Source organism: Zophobas morio, unplaced genomic scaffold (assembly GCF_036711695.1).
Source record: "Zophobas morio isolate AGI-343-1 ecotype UQ-CSIRO unplaced genomic scaffold, CSIRO_AGI_Zmor_V1 ptg000046l, whole genome shotgun sequence".
NCBI classification, from domain to species: Eukaryota; Metazoa; Arthropoda; class Insecta; order Coleoptera; family Tenebrionidae; genus Zophobas; species Zophobas morio.
In genome coordinates, this window is record NW_026972151.1 from 727855 (window position 1) to 734638 (window position 6784).

Consider the following 6784-nt stretch of genomic DNA (forward strand, 5'->3'; position numbering starts at 1 on the left):
TGTAAATATAGAACTGAATAGTGTTGTTGTACTGTCTGGTATAACTGAGTCTCCTTATAACTACATCTTTTGCAAAAACACTTGTCAAAATTGCGAGTACGTTAATCAAAATAATATACTTATGTATTAGGAACCACCTACACTATGCATGTCGTCTTTACCTCATGTTAAAAACTACAGCACATTTTGACTACAATATCCAAGGTTCAATCAAGGTGTCAACCACGAAAGATTTTGAAAACAAGAATCAGTTGGATTGTCAAGCAAAAATGCTTAAAGTTTCAAGTTAACTGAATTAATATTTCAACAAATAAACTGGGTGTTTAAGGGTAAATATTAATTCAATTTAGGCACTACATGAAATCTCTATTTATCCGTTTAACTCTCAGTGTTGTGGGTCCCGGAACAAATATTTAACCATGAAACAATGAGATTTAAAATTTTTGTTGAAAAATACAACATTTTTTTGATGCCCTTGAGAATTATTCTATGGAAACGATCGTTTGCTTCACGTCTCTTGTGTTAACCCAAAAATGCAAAATTCAGGAGTTTATTCAAAAGCTGGTTTCAATAAATTAAAAGTAATAGACACATTTTTTTGGTGGATGAAGAATAAAATAATTGTTATTAAAATCAAGTATACAAATGATTTTTCAACTCAGCCAGCGCCTAGCCAACAATTTCATTAAAGTACCACTATAATTACCAGAATATTAAACCAAATTATTTTAAGGTATTACGCCATTAAGGTTTTAATGAATACCTAATTTTATTTTTTTTGACTTTCCACATTACGGTCAAATTTGTAAGACAACTTGTAAAAAATTATGTGCAACTTGGAAATTTTAAGCAGGTTTAAAATTATCAGAAACATTTGCTTTTCTATTCTCATAAGTTGTCATCTGGATGGCGCTAACTTAGGTTTTAACACGGAAATGAGGCGTGACGAAATAGTAACACAGACTGAAGTTAACCCTGCTTTTTTTGCTCACGACCTGAAATCGCTTTTTGTCGAATTGATAGTGTAATTGTTGTCGTCGAATTACTAACGGAAACGGTTTTAGTACAGGTTTATTTACAATACCAACTACAAAAATGATAACAAGGCCCAAGGTTGTATGTGTATGTCCACGTGGAGGTCTTGAAGAGGAGAGGACGTCTGCACACGGTGAGTGGTCGGAGAAGAAGAGGACGTCTGCACTCGGGGAGTAGTCGGAGAAGAAGAGGACGTCTGCACCCGGTGAGGGGTCGGAGAAGAAGAGGACGTCTGCACCCGGTGAGTGGTCGGAGAAGAAGAGAGTCTGTTTTACGTTTCCACCGTGGCGTTTCCTCTTTGGGCTTGCGCGTTGTAACTGCCAATCCGGTGGCTGCATTATGTATGTATAACTGGTTGCCTACTTCCAGGCGGCCACAATAGCTCGGAAATTTTGACGTTTTTATCCATGTTGGGTTTGTTTTAAAGTGGCACATTGTATACTACCTAATATTGCGAGTTGCGACTGAGGCAGCAACCGCTAATTTACAAGGTTATTTCTCTTAAAACACATTCCATCTTTCTTTAGTTACTGTTTATGGTCTTTGGCGAGAGGAGTCACTTTTTTGAAGTTATTCTCCGTCCTGTTAACATAACGTCCTCGCTGCCGATCAATTCAAAACGATTTTAGCAGATTCTAACTCCGATACCCTTAAACGGCGTAGGAGGTGGAGCAGCACCAGAGTCGCTGAAGACTGAATTGTGTTAATGGTATGTTTAATTTTTACTATCATTAATGTTGGGTTCTGTGTTGTGAAGTAAAATAATAATTTAACAAAATTTGATAATATTCATAACGTTGGTATTTTATTTTTTTGTAGTATAATGAATTTCAGAGTTTCGATAATTATGGTTTTAATTTAAAGTCGTAGAAACAGCATTGTATGTAACAGCTTTATAAATCTCTCTAGATGCTCACTTTTTAAACACTCGCTCCGCTCATAATTAAATAAATTCGTAACTACGAGTTGTTTATAAAACATGCTATATAATCCAAAGATACTATTATGGAATTAAGTACCTACACATGAAATATTTCAATTGATGTATGAACTGATTTATTTTAACGGTTATTGCCGAAATGTGAAACTTTGGGAAAAGAATTGTGTCGTAATTTACACTCTGTACCTAAAATTGAATGTATGTAGCCACAGAAGTTGATAACATCATCTCATAAAGTATTAAATAGTTCTAATGGCAATCGATTGCGCTCCAGAAACTTGGTACTCGTAGCTTTGTAAATTTTTTAGTTTCCCTATTAAAAATATGACAAGCGATAGATAAAAGTTAAGTCCAAACTGAAAATGTGCCCTAAGATGCGATATACACATATGTGAATTATGAACATATGTATCCTAAAAATACAAACCTAACAAGTAGAAAAAAATCAGCTGCTTATTTTAATGACATAAACTTCTTTTCTTCTCAAATTTTTATTTACGCTGTCAACAGCATTTCTTTTGTGTTCCTGATCCAAATAACTTTACTTTTATTCTCTAATAAGTCTTACGTACAACGTGGCGGACAGATTCCGGTTTTTGAACCCTCTTCAGAATTTCAAAAACCGATTTTACTGTTTTATTTAAGATAAACGATTTGTTCTAAATTAAACATTGTTTTAGCTTCAATTTTTGTTGGGATATTCATTCGTTTCACAACTGCTGCATATTTTATACGACACCATTAAGCATTTATTTAAATGAAATCAAATTAATTATAATAATTTTTAGTTAAATTCAGAAGCCTCGGCACATCAAAAACATTCTCTGTAACTTATGCAAAAATCGCCATTTCACTGGTAGTGAGATATACCTCGGGGTTAATAGGTGTCAGCGACGATTTTAACGCCACAAACAAAAAAACTTTGTCATTAATTTGTTTTAATTTAGCGATTTAACAGTCATCCGTAAAAATCGAAAATTATATACGCGGTTAACACAAGTACTAACCATCTTTAGGACGTATTAACAATATTTGTTATTTAATGATTTCATGTTTACTACTCTCATAAATTTTACAATATTGTAATTTTAACATCAGGAGTTTCTAACTATTAATTAAAATTAGAAATTCAACTCCAAACGAGTAAGTACGTACGTATGTAAATACAAAAAATTCTGCCGTCTAAACTCCCCGAACATTATCCTAAATCTCTCTCAGCAATGATTATTTCCCATACCTAATCAGGTGTATACCTGAAAAAATTCTTATGCGTACCCTCCATTAAAATCCCTTTTTATTATTCAATAAAACACTTTTACGATCCCGCTGAGATACTCAATTACAAAACCACCAAATACATACGCTGATCTCAATATTTATCACATCCCATAAACTATTTTTACCTCCCAACTGAACATAATTTACCCCGAAATGCTACCCCGCATAGCGCGTACAGCCAGAGCTTATTAAAATTAATTTTCAAGCTCCAAACAAAATTCCATATAATAATTTTATATAATACTCGCTAATCGATTGGAAGCACTAAATTATAGTTTTCATATTACCACAGATGATGATCGCATTATGACAATTAAAAAACTGTAATAATCGCCAATTAATAAATATAATAATAGTAATAGTGATAACGTTTTTTTTTGCTTTTAGTGTCTCAGAGATGGACTACTTACGCACGATTGAGTAATCCAAAATCAGCTAGAAGCTTCTATTTACAATTGTCCAAGTTAAAATATTTACAACACCAACACTCACACAAGCTATTTAGTATTAATATTATTACTATTATTATTATTTTTGGGATAGAATAATTTGGCTTAGCTCGATTTTTTTACAGCGGTTGAGCTTCAGTGAAGCACGCAAATTTCCTCCGGTGGCGGTGACTCGCCGCCTCACGCCCGCTCGAAGCTCGCTGCAAGACTCGGGCGTTAGCGTGTGTCGTCCGAAGTGGGGACGGCGGTAGTGGGGGCGGCGAAAGTGGGGAGGATCGATTCGGGAACAAACGTTATAGAGTGGAGCTTTCTTTAAATGCTGTTGCCCTAGGCAGCGTTGTGCATATATAACTTTGTGCCACACAAACATCGGCGGCGGCGAAAAATCTGCCCACCCGCCGCCCCAAATTTCCAGACTAATTGGGGGTGGGGGCCGTCCCATGAGGGCCGTATACAAAATTTAAGGGCCGTAAAAACGGATCCAATCTTGTAGTTGGTAGTCGGGGACGGCGCGAGCATGGCACACTTCATATTTCACATTTCCATTTTCATCATTAATATTTGACTATAAAAGATATTGTGTGGCAGAGGATAGGATGCAAGGGAGAATAGTACAAGTATTCCCTGTTCAATTTCCAAGACGGTGCTGTTGTCGCTGAAGGTTTTAAGAGAGAAGTGTTTATGCGAGGTGTTATTGGCTGTTAGGGGTAAATCTATATTAGGCGGTTTGGGAACTTCAATTTTGTGTGGGGGTACACGGAAGAATTCGGGTTTTTGCTTGCACGCAGCTTTAGCAATATAGTTTCGATAGAATTCTGAAATTTTGAGAATGGTGGCAATGTAGACTACGCACTGGTATGTGTCGTTTGTTTGTCTAGTGGGAGTCTTCAGCTATGCCTAACCTAAATATTACTAAACGTTTTGGCAAAATATTCAGCTTATTTCATAATTTTTTTTATTTTCCGTTCATGGAAGTCGGGAAATCTGTCTTATGGTAGATAAAATTGTTGCGCTATGGACACTCCATAAGATTAGTTAACATTTTTATATAGCGTGGCGCAGTCGCTAGGATTCCAGGCCATGCTTCTACTACGATTATATGTAAATGAGATAGAGAACGGAAATGCAATTGCAAGGTAATGTGGGTTTTCTAAAAATTAGATCACAACGACCTTTTTCAACAAAAAAATACATTAGGAAAGATATATGTTAATGGGAAACTAGAACGAAGCTTTTATTTTAAATAATGCAGGAATAAGCTTGTACACTTTCTCGATTTGCATTGAAATAATAAATATACAGATTAAATATTGTTTTTCTTAATATCGTACCATCAGAGAATACTTTTGCCACAAAAATATTTAGACGCGAAACTTAGCAGCATCAAACTTATACTAAAAATATGGAAATAGTTCCTATAATAAAAATAATAATGTCTAAGTAAAACAGTACGATCGAGTGGAGTTTTCGAAGTGAGTTCATTAATTACAAAGCAACGTGCGAAATAAAATGTGTATACATTTTAAGCAAGATCAAACAACTTTTTTTCTACAAACTTACTGAAGTAATATCTGATGCTATTTGCATCGAGTAACTGAAATCATAACTTTACTTCAAATTAAGGAAGATGAATATGCCCTGCAAGATCTTTAACGACACAAAGATATAAAATACAAAGTTCTACTATATGTTTTATATTTGAACTTTAACAATATTAACAAGTCGTCAAAGATGTAGATAGAATAATGTATACGTAGTACTCGTAGAAAATTATTTTAAAGGATTCAATACCCCTTGTGTGAAAAAAATGTGGCGAAATGCGTAATTTTTTCGACTTACTATAATAGTTTAATATACTGTTTAAATATATTCTAGAAAAATGTCGAAAATAAAAGAAAGAATTTAGTGTTTAGATTTTAAAACGTGTTTTCTTATTGTTAAACATTTAGTCCAAACTTTGTGTTGTGATTTTTCTTTGAAACTCCATATACATTTAAATAATTAATCCAATTCTAAACGACAATTAAAGCGACCATTACCCAAGAATTCTAGTTTTTTTTTATAATAAGTACGAGCAGCATTTCTGTCGTACTTGTTTCTTGTCTGAGCTGCCACGAAATAACATAAACGCAGAAGTTAAACGCATTAGTTTGCTTAGACTCTTTTGTCCATAAAGAAAGATATTTCGTAACAAGTCTTAACAAGTTAAAAGTGAAGTATACATTAGCCTAACGAAATTCAACGGATGGCAATTGAAACAGCTAAAGGAATATTTGCATCAGTAATTTAATATTTTTTTTTATTTTCATGTCATATTTACGATTTTTTTCATTTCAAATTTTTCAGATCAATTTAGGAATTCGTGTTGTGTACAAAACTGATGATTAATTTTTCATAAAACACTCTTTTATGTAGTTGAAGTAATACAGTCACCACTTTTCAGCAAAGTGATGTAAATCTGTTTATAAATTTGTATTCTGTTGTAAAAACATTGTCCGTTGGAGAATAAATACATAAGTATATACATATATAATATTAAATGAGACATATTATATTAAATGCAAACCACATTATAGTTTTATATAGCCTGGTTCAAAGCAAGGAATTCCCAAATGTTGCAATTTCTTTAAACTGGTGGATCTAAATTATGAAATTATATGAACTTATATGTACATACAGGATTTACCCAATAAAATTCCGCCACTCTTTTTAGCTTGAAGGGGAAAGCTTAACTTATTTGTCAATATGACATATTACAGATATTGTCGGCGTCGCGACACAAACCTATGTACATGTTTTTAATGGATTATAATTATATTTTTATTGCGATTATACTAAAGCGTTTATAGCACTTTCAGTCGATAAAAAATAAAATTTATGGGTATAAAAAAATTGAGCAAAACCAAACATTCCGCCAAAATTGTGACATGCGCACAAAGTTTTGAAAACTCGCAAAAATTGGAAAAGTGGTCATGAACTGTGACTGAAGTGGAACACTACATTGTGTTTTGAAATTACGGAATGCGTTCTAATGCAACCTGGTGAACCGCAAGAGTGAAACAGTGACCTTAAATTAACGACA

General features: G+C 33.7%; 1 protein-coding gene across 2 annotated transcripts in view; it reads right to left on the reverse strand.

Annotated features, from left to right (window-relative positions):
- LOC135142227 (potassium channel subfamily K member 18) overlaps positions 1 to 3892 on the reverse strand; it is a 593321-nt gene extending 589429 nt beyond the window's left edge. For both annotated transcript variants that reach the window (XM_064073904.1, XM_064073903.1), the window contains exon 1: positions 3664 to 3892. The gene's annotated coding sequence lies outside the window, so the exon portion shown is untranslated. The remainder of the gene's footprint in view (positions 1 to 3663) is intronic.
- Between the last annotated feature and the right edge of the window lie 2892 nt (positions 3893 to 6784).